Source organism: Hylobates moloch, unplaced genomic scaffold (genome assembly GCF_009828535.3).
Source record: "Hylobates moloch isolate HMO894 unplaced genomic scaffold, HMol_V3 SCAFFOLD_23, whole genome shotgun sequence".
NCBI lineage: Eukaryota > Metazoa > Chordata > Mammalia > Primates > Hylobatidae > Hylobates > Hylobates moloch.
In genome coordinates, this window is record NW_026652298.1 from 3,311,740 (window position 1) to 3,326,412 (window position 14,673).

Below are 14,673 nucleotides of genomic sequence, written 5' to 3' on the forward strand. Positions count from 1 at the left end.
TTTTCCTGTGTACTTGTTATTACCACTGAGCTTTGTACTTTCAGATGATTTCTTATTGCTCTTTAACATCCTTTTCTTTCTGATTGAAGCACCCTTCTTGCATTTCATGTAGGACAGGTCTGGTGTTAATGAAGTCCTTCAGCTTTTTCTTATCTCAGAAAGTCTCTATTTCTCTTTCATGCTTAAAGGATATTTTCACCAGGTATATTATTCTAGGGTAAAAGTTTTTTTCCTTCAGCACTTTAAATATGTCATGCCACTCTCTCCTGGCCTGTAACATTTCCACTGAAAAGTCTGTTGCCAGATATATTGGAGCTCCTTCGTATGTAGTTTGTTTCTTTTCTCTTGCTGTTTTAGGACGCTTTCTTTATCCTTGACATTTAGGAGTTTATTTAATGGCTTGACGTTCTCTTTTGGATTAAATCTGCTTGGTGTTCTATAACTGTCTTGTACTTGGACATTGTTATCTTTTTCTAGGTTTGGAAAGTTCTCTGCTATGACCCCTTTGAATAAACTTTCTACCCCTATCTCTTTTTCTACCTCCTTTCTAAGACCAATAACTCTTAGATTTGCCCTTTTGAGGCTGTTTTCTAGATCTTTCCGACATGCTTATTCTTTTTTATTCTTTTTTCTTTTGTCTTCCCTGACTGTGTATTTTCAAATAACCTCTGTTCAAGCTAATTCTTCCTTCTGCTTGAACAATTCTGCTATTAAAAGACTTGGATGCATTCTTCGGTATGTCAGTTGCATTTTTCAACTCCAGAATTTCTGCTTTATTATTTCTAACTACTTCATTCTCTTCATTAAATTTTTCTGATAGAATTCTGAATCCCTTCTCTGTGTTATCTTAAATTTCTTTGAGTTTCCTCAAAACAGCTATTTTGAATTTTTCATATGAAATATCACATATTTCTCTTTCTCCAGAATTGGTCACTGGTGTTTTATTTAGTTTGCTTAGCAAGGTCATATTTTCCTGGATGGTCTTGATGCTAGTGGATGTTTGTCAGTGTCTGGGCATTGAAGAGTTAGGTATTTATTATAGTCTTCATAGTCTGGGCTTACTCGTACCCATCCTTTTTGGGAAGGCTTCCAAAAGGACTTGACTGTTGTGATGTAAGCCATATCTGCATTAGGGACACCCAAAGCCCAGTAACACTGTGGTTCTTGCAGATTCATAGAGGTATCACCTTGGTGTTCTTGGATAAGATCCTACTTCTCTGTATTACCAGGCAGAGACTCTTGTTCTCTTCCTTTGCTTTCTCCCAAACAGACAGAGTCTTTCTCTCTGTGCTAAGCCACCTGGAGCTGAGAGACAGATGACACAAGCACCCCTGTTGCCATCACTACTGGGACTGTGCTGGGTCAGACCTGATTTTAGCATAGCACTGGGTCTTGCCCAAGCCCCGAGGTAACCACTATCTGGTTACCACCTATGTTAGCTCAAGACCTTAGGGCTGTACAATCAGCAGGTGGTGAAGCCAGACAGGCTTGTGTCCTTCCCTTCAGGGCAGTGAGTCAGGACCTGGGTGAGTCCAGAGATAGGAGCCAGGGCCTGGACTCAAAACCTTAGAAATCTACCTATGTTCTATAGTACTGTTACTGAACTGGCACTCAAAGCACAAGATGCAGTCTTCCCTTTCTTCTTCCCTCCCTCCCCTAGTTCCTCCACAAACAGAGAAGCCTCATACCATGGCCACCGCCACCACAGTCCCACAGAGAGTACTGTCAGGTTCCCACCAATGTTCACTTAAGGCCCAAGGGCTCTTCAGTCAGCTTGTGATGAATATCGCCAGGCCTGGGACTCAGCTTTTAGGACATTAGGCTTCCCTCTGGCCCAGGGTAGGCCAAGAAAGGCTGTCCAAGAACCAAGGCCTAGATTTGGGGACCTCATGAGCCCACCTGATGCTCTATGCCCTGTGGTTGAGTTGGTACCTAAAGTGTAAAACAAAGTCCCCTTTACTCCTCCTTATGCTTTTCTCAAGCAGATAGAGTCTCTTCCTATAGCCACCATAGCTGGAAATGTGCTCAGTGTCACCTGATGCCAGTGAGTCTCAGAGTCTCACCCAAGGCCCACAATATACTACCTGGGTATTACTGTTGGTTATGCAGGGCCCAAGGGCTTTTTTTTTTTTTTTGAGTCAGAGTCTCATTCTGTCACCCAGGCTGGAGTGCAGTGGCATAATCTCAGCTCTCTGCAACCTCTGCCTCCTGGGTTCAAGCGATTCTCCTGCCTCAGCCTCCCGAGTAGCTGGGATTACAGGTGCACGCCACCATGACCGGCTAATTTTTGTATTTTTTAGTAGAGACGGGGTTTCACCATATTGGACAGGCTGGTCTCAGACCCCTGACCTCATGATCCACCCGCCTCAGCCTCCCAAAGTGCTGGGATTACAGGCGTGAGCCACCGGGCCAAGCCCCAGGGGTTCTTTAGTCAGGCATGATAGGTTCTGCCAGAACTGGGCCCTTCACTTCAAGGTGATGGGTTTCCATGTGACTAGAAATGTCATCTGGGAGCTGGGTCCTGAAATGGGGGCCTCATGATTCTGACTGGCACCCTATCTTACTGTGACTGAGCTGGTATCGAAGAAGCAAGACAAAATTCTTTTTATTCTTTTCTCTCCTCTCCTCAAGCAGAAGGAAGGGGTGTCTTTTTGGACCCATGAGCTGTGCAGCCTGGTTTTGGGGAAGGAGCAGTGCAAGCACGCCGTTAGCCATCCTGGCTAATGTCTCAGTAGGTCATATGCCCATGAGTCCACTGACTCTGAGCCCAGCTCAGCACTAGGACTTGCCTAGAAGTTGCAGTCTTTGTGGCCTAAGTTTATTTAGGGCCCCAGAGCACTCCAGGCTGCAGTGGTGAGGCTTGAGGGAACTCAAGTTCTGACTGTTGGGATAGGCAATTTATCTCTGGCCAGGGCCGGTCCAAATGCTCCCTCTGTGGTGGAGTGGGGGTGGCATCAGGTAAGTGCAGCCCTATTCTGCTTTCCACTGTGACAAGGCAACACTGAGTTAAGTGCAAAGTCTCACAATTGCTGCATACTCCCTCCCCAAGCACACAGATTCTCTGCACCATGCAGAGGCTGGAGGGGTAGGGGGAAATGGTATGGGGGAGGGGCATTGTTGGCAATCCAAGACTGTCTTTCCTATGCTTTTCAGTACCTCTTTTAGTAATATGAAGTTAAAAACCACCCAGGCGCGATGGCTCATGCCTGTAATCCCAGCACTTTGGGAGGCTGAGGCAGGCAGATCACCTAAGGTCAGGAGTTCGAGACCAGCCTCACCAACATGGAGAAACCTTGTCTCTATTAAAAATACAAAATTAGCTAGGTGTGGTGGCACATGCCTGTACTCCCAGATACACAGGAGGCTGAGGCAGGAGAATCTCTTGAACCTGGGAGGTGAGGTGGAGGTTGTGGTGAGCCGAGATCATGCCATTGCACTCCAGCCTGAGCAACAAGAGCAGAACTCCGTCTCAAAAAGAAAAACAAAAAAACAAAAAAACAGGTACTGTGAGTGCTCACTTGATTTTTGGTTCTTATGAAGGTGCTTTTTTGTCTGTAGATAGTTGTTAAATTTGGTGTTCCTGTTGAGTGGGAGGATAATTGGTGCAGCCTTCTATTCCACCATATTGCTCTGCTCCCCTCCAAAATCATATCTTTAAAAATGACCACATGGAGTCTGAAGAGGATATTCATAAAATGGATGAGTCAAAGGAATATTGTAACAATATATTGTAAATAAATAAAGGTTTTCTATTTCCTTTCCATTTCATAAGAGGGTTTTCTATTTCCTTTTCACTCAAATGACATTAGGATTGTTTTTGCAAGATATTCTCTAAATGAATATTTTCAGGAAGTTTATGAATTTTACAGAATTATTAGTACCATAAATTGATATATAACAAAGTACCACAAATTCAGCAGCTTAAAGTAATCCCTATGTATCTGCTCACAGTTCTGTCTGTCAGAGTTCAGGCATGACATGGCTGGACAAGGTTGAAACCAAGGTATTGGCTAGCCTGTGTTCTTATCTGGAGCTCAGGGTCCTCTTCCAATCTCACATGGTTGTTAAAGAACCCATTCCCCTGAGGCTGCAGGACTCAAGTCTCCATCTCCTTCCTGACAATCAGCCATAGGCTGCTCTCTGCTCCCCATTCATTGCCACATGGCCCCTTCCAATTTCAGAGCCAACAACAGATAGAGACTCTCTCCAGAGTCAATTCACACTTCAAACTCTAACTTCCTCTCTGATGCCTAGACCCATATTTAAACGGTTTATTCCATAAGGTCAGGCCCACCTGGATAATCTCCCTGTTTTAAAGTTGACTGATTTGGGAATTTAGTGACATCTGCAAAATCCCTTCACAGCGGCACCTGGATTAGTGTTTGACTGAATAACTGAGAGAAGGCCTGTGTATACCGGGGGCCAGGAATCTTGATGGCTGCAATGGACTGAATGCGTCCCCATAAAATTAGTATGATAAAACCCAAATCCTAGTGTGATGGTATTAGGAGGTGGAGTCCTTGGGAGGTGATTAGGTCATAATGGTGGTGTCCCCGTGAATGGGATTAGTGACCTCATAAAAGAGACCTCAGAACACCCTGTTGCCCTCCTTCCACCATGTGAGGATACCATGAGAAGATGGTTGTCTGCAATCTAGAAGTTGGCCCTCCCTAGACTCTGACAATACTGGCACCCTGATCTTGGACTTCCAGCTTCCAGAAATATGAGAAATAAATGTCTGTTGGTAAAGCAAATAAGTCTTGGAGACTGTGTGTACTCTCTTTCTCTATCTCTCTTTCTGTCTCTCTCTCTCTCTCTTTGCTTGAAACATTCTATTTGTCCCGTCAAATTTCAGGATTATTCACACAATTGTATACTTTATTACAAAGCATATTTTATTCAGAATTTCTTCATAAATGTATGAAAGTTACAAAAGTGTGACATTTGCTACCATGGCAGAAAAAATAAAGACAAAAGCAAGGCTATTTAGTGCAATATTTACCCTTTTTCAAAAAGTAAGCATTTCTTCCTTATGCATATTCAAAAGGAGAGGATGACAAATTAAGAAAAATGATATGAATGAAATGAAGTGATCCAAATATTCAAATTATGTAGAGGTTTAAAGTGAAAAAAATTTTTGAGAAATTATTATATAAGATAATCTTACAAACAGTCTTATTTGCAAGGTGGGCAATTAACATGTTTACAATTTGTAACTTCACAAAGCAATGCGAATCAGCAGAAGAATCCAAATTTAATTATACACAATTGTACAAAGAGACACTTTCTTTTTTAAACTTTTTAAGTTTTTAAAAAATAATTTCAACATTTAGATTCAGGGAGTACATGTGTGGATTTTTTACATGGATGCTGAGTTTTAGGATATGAATGATCCATCACCCAGACAGTGAGCATAGTACCCCATAGTGAGTTTTTCAGCCCTTGCCCTCCACCCTCCCTTCCCTTTCTAGTGGTCTTCAGTGTCTATTGTTGCCATCTTTATGTCCATGAGTACCCAAAGTTTAGCTCCCACTTGTAAGTGAGAACTTGCAGTATTTGGCATTAATTCACTTAGGATAATGACCTCCAGCTGTATCCATGTTGCTGCAAGGGACATTATTTTATTCCCTTTTTTTATGGTTGTCTAGTATTCCATGGTGTATATATACTACATTTTCTTTATCCAGTTCACCATTAATGGCCTATTAGGTTGATTCCATATCTTTGCTATTGTGGATAGTGCTGCAATGATTATATGAGTACACGTGTCTTTTTGGTAGAATGATTTATTTTCTTTTGGATATATAGCCAGTAATAGGATTTCTGGGTCGAATGGTAGTTTATCACAAAAGAGTTTTTTTTTTCCACAGCCCACAGAAGGAACCAACTTTGCCAATACTTTGATCCTGGGCTTCTTGCTTCCAAAACTATGAAATAATAAATTTCTGTTCTTTAAGCCACGAACTTTGTGATAGTTTGTTATGGCAGTCCCAGCAACCTAGTACAAAGATGAAAGCTAAAATGTTGTACATAAGAAAAAAAAATAGAGCCTTTCTTGGTATGGTGACCAGGGTGGTGAAGACTAAGATCTGTAAAGCTGGAGAGGCTGTCTGGAGGGTCAAGGGGAAGACAAGTCAAAAAGGAACTTCGAGGGGAAGAACAGAGATGTTTAACAGAGATTTTAAATTAAGATTTACTATGTGGTGTGTGTGATATGATTTTCCTCTTCATTTCCCCAAGAAGTATTTGGTAAAATCTACAACATTAATTATTTCTTAGATAATTTAGACTTAAAGTTTGGTACATAAAACAAAAAGCTGTGTCCTGGTTCAAACAAAACATGAAGACAATGACAAGATTTTCCACTGATCCCTGTCATGTCTGCATTTACATTTCACAGGTATTTATGAGGCACCAACTATGAGTCAGGGACAATGTACATAGAATTCAGAGATAAACAAGACAGACACAGTCCCTGCCCTCATGGAGAAAGATAGACAATAATAAATACATAATAAATCACATTTCTATTTAACTTACTATTGGTCTGGGTAATTTTATTTAAACAAGTAATATGTTTATAGACAAAGTATAGGATACTATATTAACATATAACCTAACCTAGACTGGAGAGCCACTGAAGTTGAGACTTGGAGGTTGAGGAAGAATCAATCAGACAATAGTGGCCTGGGTCAGACTGGGGGTAGTGTTGAAGATTTTCTCAGACATACAGAAAAACCTTGTGATAATACTGTGAGGGATCAAAGAGCTCCGTTTATTTGAGAAAAAGTAGGTGAATCATTGAGTTTGAAACTCAACGAGGGAAGAAGAGAAAGGTAGAAAATGAACCTCAGAGGCAAGCAGGACCAGATCCTTCAGAAACAGGATTTTACATTTTATCTGACGTGCAATTGGAAACCACTGAAGTGTTCAGGCAGGACAAGGATATCATCAGATTTTAATTTTAAAACATTTTTCTGTCAGCTTTGTGGTGAATCAATTGAGGAAGAGGAAAGATGAGTGACATGGCCAGTTAGAGAGCATTACTATGGTTCCATGTAAAGATTAAAGTGATTTATCCCAGGGAGGTAGCTGCTTCTTCTTGGCTTCTGTCACCCATTCAACCACTGTGGGCCATGCTTTTGATTATTTGAGGAAACCTTGCCACCTCCCTGTGGTCTCACTATGGGGAGATTGCTGTTCCCTATGCCAATCATGCTCTAAAATGCTCAAGGAACTTCTCTGTTGTTCTCTTCAGAGAAAGTGGAAACAAGGTAGATATATTAAAAAGTGAGATCTTCTTTGTAAATTCTCATTATTCTCTTTTGTGTTTCCTTGTCCTCCAAGGGTCTGTCATAAACATGCCCGTTTTATTTTTATTGACTGGAGACCATTGCTTACTAGACTCAGATGATCCCCTTGACTTTAGTGAACACAAACCATTGATGTTCTTTTCTTGTTCAAATTTTGCATTGTGGTAACTATACATAACATAAAATTTATCATTGTGTTAGTCTGTTCACATTGTTACAACAAAATACCACAAACTGTGTTATTTACACGTGATAGAAATTTATTTTGCACAGTTTTGAAGTCTGGGATGCCCAAAATCAAGACACAAGCAGGTTTGGTGTCTGGTGAGAGTTGCTTGTTCTGCTTCCAATATGGTGTCGTGGTACTGTATTCTCAGGAGGGCACAGATGCTGTGTTCTCACATGGCAGAAGAAATGGAAGGGTAAGAGGAACTAAGCTAGTTCCCTCTAGTCCTTTTATAAGACGCTAATCCATTTATGAGGGCAAAGCCCTCATGACTTAATCACTTCCCCAAAGGCTCACCTCTTAATACCACCACAATGGGGATTAAGTTTCAGCACATGAATTTTGAGAGACTTTAGCAGACCCCAGCAACTATCTTAACCATTTTTAAGTATACAATTCAGTAGTTTTAAATACATTCAAAATGTTGTGCAACCATTACCACCACCCATCTCCATAACACTTTTCATCTTGTTAAACTGAAACTCTATATCTATTAAATAATAACTCCACATTCCTCTACCCCTCCAGCCCATGGCAACCACCATTTTATTTTCTGCCTCTATAATTTGAACTACTCTAAGTTCTTCATATAAGGGGAATTATAGAGTATTTGTCTTTTGGGGACTGGCTTATTTCACTTGCCATAAGGTCTTCAAGTTTCATGTGTGTTGTAGCATATGTCAAAATTTCCTACACTTTTTTGGCCATACTGCCCAAAGCAATTTACAGATTCAATGCTATTCATATCAAACTATCAATGTCACTTCCCACAGAATTAGAAAGGAACATTCTAAAATTCATTTGGAACCAAAAAAGAGCTCAAATAGCCCAAGCAATCCCAGCAAAAAGAACAAAGCTAGAGGTATCACACTACCTGACTTAAGGCTACAGTAACCAAAATAGCATGTTACTGGTATGAAAACAGACACATAGACCAATGGAACAGAACAGAAGGCCCAGAAATAAAGGTGCACACCTACAAGCTTCTGATTTTTGACAAAGCTGGTAGTAACAAACAGGAAGAAAAGGACTCCCTGTTCAATAAATATACTGGGATAACTGACTAGCCTTATGCAGATGGTTGAAACTAGATTCCTACCTTTCACCATATACAAAAACCAATGCAAGATGGATTAAAGACTTAAATGTAAAACTTAAAACTATAAAGACTCTAGAAGAAAACCCAGGAAATAACATTCTGAACATTGGCTCTGGCAAAAACTTTTTGTGACAAAGATTTCAAAGCAATTGCAACAAAAACAAAAATTGACAAGTGGAATGTAATTAATCTAAAGAGCTTCGCACAGCAAAAGACACTATCAACAGAATAAACAGACAACCTACAGAATAGGAGAAAATATTTGCAAATAATGCATCTGAAAAAGTTCTAATATTTAAAATCTATAAGGAACTTAAATCAAGAAGCAAAATTAAACATCCCCACTTAAAAATGGGCAAAGAACATGAACAGACACTTCTCAAAAGAAGACATACACACAGCCAAAGAGCACATGAAAAAATATTCCACATCACTAATCATCAGAGAATTACAAAAGAAAAACACAATGAGATAGCGTTTCATACCAGTCAGAATGGCTTCTATTAAAATCTCAAAAAACAAAAGATGCTGGTGAGGCTGCAGAGAAGAGAGAATGCTTATACACTGCTGGTAGGAATGTAAATTAATTCAGCCACTGTGGAAGGCAGTCCAGAGATTTCACAAAGAATTTTAAAATAGAACTACCATTCAGCCCAGCAGTCCCATTACTGGGTAAATACCCAAAGAAACATAACGTATTCTACTGTAAAGATACATGCATGCATATATTCATCTCCATACTATCTACAATAGCAAAGACATGGAATCAACCTAGATGCTAATCAACAGTGGACTGAATGAAGAAAATGTGATACATATACACTAGGGAATACTACACAGCCATAAAAAAGAATAAGGTTATGTCCTTTGCAGCAATATAGATGAAGTTGGAAGCCATTCTTCTAAGCAGATTAATGCAGGAACAGTAAAGCAAATACTGCATGTTCTCACTTATAAGTGAGATCTAAACATTGAGCATACATGAACACAAAGAAAGGAACAAAAGACACTGGGGCCTATTTGAGGGTAGAGGATGGAAGGAGGGTTAGGATTGAAAAACTAAGTATGGATATTATGCTGATACCTAGGTGACAAAATTATCTGTACACTAAACCCCTGCAACATGCAATTTACTCATGTAACAAATGTATTAGTCCATTCTCATGTTGCTAATAAAGACATACCTGATACTGGGTAATTTATAAAGGAAAGAGGTTTAATTGTCTCATCATTCAGCATGACTGAGGAGGCCTCAGGAAACTTATAATTATGGCAGAATGGGAAGCAAACACATTCTTCTTCACTTGACAGCAGCAAGGAGAAGTGCCAAGCAAAAGGGGGAAAAGCCCCTTATAAAACCATCAGATCTCATGAGAACTCACTCACTATCTCAAGAACAGGATGGGGGAAACCACCCTCATTATATTCATTATCTCCCACCAAGTCCCTCCCACAATATGTGGAGATTATGGGAACCACAATTCAACATGAGATTTGGGTGGGGACACAGCCAAATCATATCAACAAGCCAGTACAAGTACCCCTTGAACTTAAAATAAAAATAGGAAAGAACAAAAGAGAACTACCTCCATTTTAAGGCTGAATAATATTTCATTCCACATTTTTCTTTTTTATTCATCCATCCATAGACACTTGGGTGCCCACAAGTTTTTTTTTTTTTTTTTTTCTGACATGGAGTCTCACTCTGTTGCCTAAGCTGGAGTGCAGTGGCATGATTTCAGCTCACTGCCACCTCTGCCTCCCAGGTTCAAGCAATTTTCCCACCTCAGCCTGCCAAGTAGCTGGGACTACAGGCTCATGCCACCATGCCCCACTAATTTCTGTATTTTTAGTGGAGACAGGGTTTTGCCACGTTGGCCAGGCTAGTCTCAAACTCCTGGGCTCAGGTGAGCCATCCACCTCGGCCTCACCTCGGCCTCCCAAAGTGCTGAGATTACAGGCATGAGCCACCATGCCCAGCCAAAAAGATTTTTTAAATAATTTAAAATTTTTAAAAAATAGACACTTGGGTTGCTTCCATGTTTTAGCTATTGTGAATAGTGTTGCTGTGAACATGAATGTATGGATATATCTTCCAGACTGCTTTCAAATCTTAAATATATACTCAGAAGTTGGATTGCCTGATCATATGGTAATTCTGTTTTTAATTTTGGAGGAATTGTTGTAGTGTTTTCCACAGCAGCTGTACCATTTTACATTGTTCCTAACAACAGTACACAAGGGTTCCAATTTCTCCACATCTTTGCCAATACTTGTTACTTTCTATTTTTTCATAGTAGCCATCCTAGTGGGTGTGAAGGGTATCTGATTGTGGTTTTGACTTTCATTTTCCTAATCATTAGTGATGTTGAACACCTTGTCATGTGCTTATTGGCTTTTGGTATGTCTTCTTTGGAAAAATATATATTTGTTATTTGCTCAGTTTTGAATCAGGTTATTTGTTTTTCAGAAGTTCTTTATATATTCTGGATATTAATCCCTTATCAGATATATGATTTGCAAATATATTCTACTATTCAGTGATTTGCCTTTTTATATTATTGATACTGTCTTTTTATGCACAAATCTTTTTCATTTTTGTGAAGTCCAATTTGTCTATTGTTTTTCTGTGTTGCCTATGTCTTTGGTGTCATATCCAAGAAATCATAGCTAAATCCAAAGTCAAGAAGCTTTTTTTCTTTTCTTCTAAATCTTTTAGATTTTACATTTAAGTCTTTGATCCATTTTGAGTTAATTTTTGTACATGGTGTTAGGTAAGGGTCTAACTTCATGTTATCACATATAAATATTCAGTTTCCTCAGACTCTTTTGTTGAAAAGAATCTTTTCCCCATTGAATGGTCTTGCCATTTTTGTCAAGAATCACTGGACTACCCATGCAAGGGTTTATTTCTGGGCTGTCTATTTTATTCTATTTGTCTATATGTCTGTCTTTGTGTCAGTACCACACTGTTTTGATTACTGTAGCTTTGTAGTAATTTTTGAAATCAGGAAATGTGAGTCTTCTAGCTTTGTTCTTCATTTTCAAGATTGATTTTGACTATTTAAGATCCCTTAAGGTTCCATATGAATTTTAGAATTAGTTGTTCTATTTCTGCATATATATATAACATATATGTATATATATAAAGTATACGTGTATATATAAAATATATGTATATATGTATATATGTATATACATATATATGATATATATTATATATTTATATATAATATATGATATATATTATATATTTATATATAATATATGATATATATTATATATTTATATATAATATATAAATTTAATAATTATATATCATATATTAATATATGTATTAATATATGTATATATGATATATAATATATTATATATGTATATATGATATATAATATATTATATATGTATATATGATATATTTATATATATTGGGATTTTGGTAAGAATTTTATTGAATTTGTGGATTGCTTTGGGTAGTATTGACATCTTAACAATATTTAGCCTTACAATTCATAAACATGTAATGTATTTCTATTTATTTATGTCTTAGAATTTCTTTAATTTGTGTCTTAAAATTTTCATTATACAAGTACTTCACCTCCTTGGTTAGGATAATTTTTATTTCATTATTTTTTATGCTATTTGAAATGAAACTATTTTTGTTACATTCTTTTGAGATTGCTAATTGTATATAGAAATACAACTGATTTTTTGTGCATTGACTTTGTACTGCACTTTGCTGAATTCATTTATTCATTCTAACAGGGTTTTTGTGTAATCTTTAGGGTTTTATCACATAATATTTGATCACCAGTGAACAGAGATTATTTTACTTCCTCCTTTCCAATGTGCATACCTTCTATTTCTGTATCTTGCCTAACTGCTCTGGCTAGAACTTCCAGTACTATATTGAATAGAAGAGGTAGAAACAGGCATCCTTGCCTTATTCATGATTTTAAAGGAAAAGCTTTCAGTCTTTTTTTCTTTTTTTTTTTGAGATGGGGTCTTCCTCTGTCACCCAGGCTGGAGTGTAGTGGCACCATCTCAGCTCACTGCAACCTTCGCCTCCCGGGTTCAAGCAATTCTCCTGCCTCAGCCTCCTGAGTAGGTGAGATTATGGACGCCTGCCAGCACATCTGGCTAAGTTTTGTATTTTTAGTAGAGACAGGGTTTCACCACGTTAGCCAGACTGGTCTCTTACTCCTGACCTCGTGATCCGCACCCCCTTGGCCTCCCAAAGTGCTGAGATTATAGGCGTGAGCCACCTTGCCTGGCCAACCTTTCCATCTTTCACCACTGAGTACAATATTTGCTGTGTGTTTCCATATATGGCTTTTATCATGTTGAGGTAATGTCCTTCTGTTCTTGGTTTGTTGAGTGTTTTTATTATGAAAATATACGAATACTGTGACTGCTTTTTCTGCAACAATTGAGGTTATCAGGTGTGTTTTTTTTTTCATTCGTTTACTGTGCCGTATTATATTAATTGATTTTCATATGTGAAACACTTGCATTTCAGCTATAAATCCAATTTGGTCATGGTGGATAATCCTTGCAATTTGCTGCTGAATTCAATTTTGCAAGTATTTTGTTGAAACTTTTTGCATCAATGTTCATAAGGGATATTGGTCTGCAGTTTTGTTCTGTTGTAGTGTTTTTGGCTTTGGTATCAGGGTAATGTTGGCCTCACAGTGTAAGTTGGAAAGTGTTCCCTCCTCTTCAATTTTTTGAAATTGTATGAGAAGAATTGGTATTAGATCTTTAAATGTTTGGTAAAATTCACCAGTGAAGCCATGAGATCCAAGACTTTCCCTTGTCAGATTTTTGACTACTAATTCATTTTCTTCTCTTGCTTTCCTTTCCTTACTTACATATTTACTTATAGGTCTATTAAAATGCTCTGTATCTTTGTTTTTTAGACTTAGCAGGTTTTGTGTTTCTAAAAAATTGTCCATTTCATCTAAGTTCTGCAATTTGTTGTCATATAATTGCTCTCTTATAATCTTCTTTATTTCTGGAGAATCAGTAATATCCCACTTTCATTTCTGATTTTACAATTTGAGGCCTCTCTCTCTTTTGCTTAATTCAGTTAGCTAAAGGTTTGTCAATTGTGTTGATTTTTTCAAAGAACCAAATTTTGGTCATTGATTTTTCTTTATTGTCTTTCTATTCTCTATTATCTTGCTCTAATCTTTATTATGTCTTTTTTTCTGCTACCCTTGGGTTTTGTTTGCTGTTTTTCCAGTTTCTTAGGATGCAAAGTTAGGTTGCTGATTTGAGATTCTACTTATCTTTTAATGTAAGTCTTTATGGTTCTAAGTTTTTCCTTTCACACTGCTTTCACTGAATTCCATAAATTTTGGTATGTTCCATTTTCATCTTCATTTGTATCTAAAAATTTTCTTTTTAAAATTTAATTTAATTTGTATTTATTAATTTTTTCTAGTAGTATTTTTTCAACTTTTATTTTAGATTCAGGGGATACACGTGCAGTTTTGTTACATGAGCATATTGTGTGAAGCCAAGGTTTGGGAAATGATTGATCCCATCACCCAGGTAGTGAGCATACTACTCAACATTTTTTCAACCCGTTCCCTCCCTCCCTCACTGTCCCTTCTAATAGTCCACAGTTTCTATTGTTGACATCTTTACTGCCATGAGTACCCAGTGATTAGCTCCCACTTAAAAGTGAGAACATGTGATACTGGGTTTCTGGTCCTGCATCAATTCACTTAGGATAATGGCCTCCAGTTGTATCCATGTTGCCACAAAGGACATGATTTCATTCTTTTTTCTGGCTGCCTAGTATTCCATGGTGTACATGTACATTTTCTTTATCCAATCTACCATTGATGGGTACCTAGATTGATTCCACATCTTTGCTATTGTGAATAATGCTGCAATGAATATACAAGTGCATGTAACTTTTTGGAGAACGATTTGTTTTCTTTTGGATATACAGGCAGTAATGGGATTGCTGATCAAATGATAGTTTTGTTTTCAGATATTTAAGAAATCTCCAGACTGCTTTCTCA